Here is a 793-nt window from a genome sequence, read left to right as displayed (position 1 = left end):
GCCCATGCCTCGCGCAGACCCAGGGTCACACCCCCTTCCATGCCCTCCTGGGGTGCACGCAGCAGCAGGAGGTACCACCCCTCCCCACGCTGCCCCAGCTGGGCACTGCCCAGCCCCACTCCCTCCCTCACCACAGGGGCCTTGATCTGTCCCCCCCACAATGCTCCTTCCCTCCCCTCTCCCCTTCCACCACAACAGACTTACCAGCTGCACACAGCTCTCCATACTGCCAGGCTGCACTCCTCACTGCCTACATGCTACACTGCAGCTGCACGCATGCATTGCCATTTATTGGCCAAATTATTGGCCACATGAGGCCAATTTCTGATGCAGTCAATTTTCTTTATATCGGTGCCAATCCGATATTGGACCAATGTGTTGGTGCACCTCTAGTAGCACCAATTTCTCTGAACAATCAAACCCAGATTGGACTTGCAAAATTAGTGGATGCACCTTACTCTGTGTACTTCAGTTCTTCACCTGTAAAACAGAATTTAATACCACTTATTTACCTCAATGGTGTAGCAAAGATTTATATTTGTATTATTATAAGGTCCTGTGGCAAGACCAATGTAAAAGCAGGCACAAGGAAGTCAGTATTGTTTAATCAGTACATGGTATGAATGAAGAATAGTAAACGAGGGTCTACATATTGAATTACAAAAATAAAAGGAAATATTGAAAAACTACCCATTCAGGGAGCATGCTGTTTAGCTCAGGTGATTAGTGTGGTTCTAATAATACCAAAGCTACAGCGTTTTTTGGACTAGATTGGTTGAACTAAATTAGTTCT

At 46.5% G+C, this 793-nt stretch overlaps 1 protein-coding gene across 1 annotated transcript in view; it reads left to right on the top strand.

Annotated features, from left to right (window-relative positions):
* The window catches only part of ITCH (itchy E3 ubiquitin protein ligase), a 181076-nt gene that overhangs the window by 891 nt on the left and 179392 nt on the right, over nt 1-793 (top strand). The gene's annotated exons all lie outside the window — the stretch shown is intronic.

Source organism: Gavialis gangeticus, unplaced genomic scaffold, assembly GCF_001723915.1.
Source record: "Gavialis gangeticus isolate Ggan-Ray unplaced genomic scaffold, GavGan_comp1, whole genome shotgun sequence".
Taxonomy (NCBI): Eukaryota; Metazoa; Chordata; order Crocodylia; family Gavialidae; genus Gavialis; species Gavialis gangeticus.
Note: the sequence above shows the minus strand (reverse complement) of the source record. Positions and strands in the feature narration are given on the sequence as shown.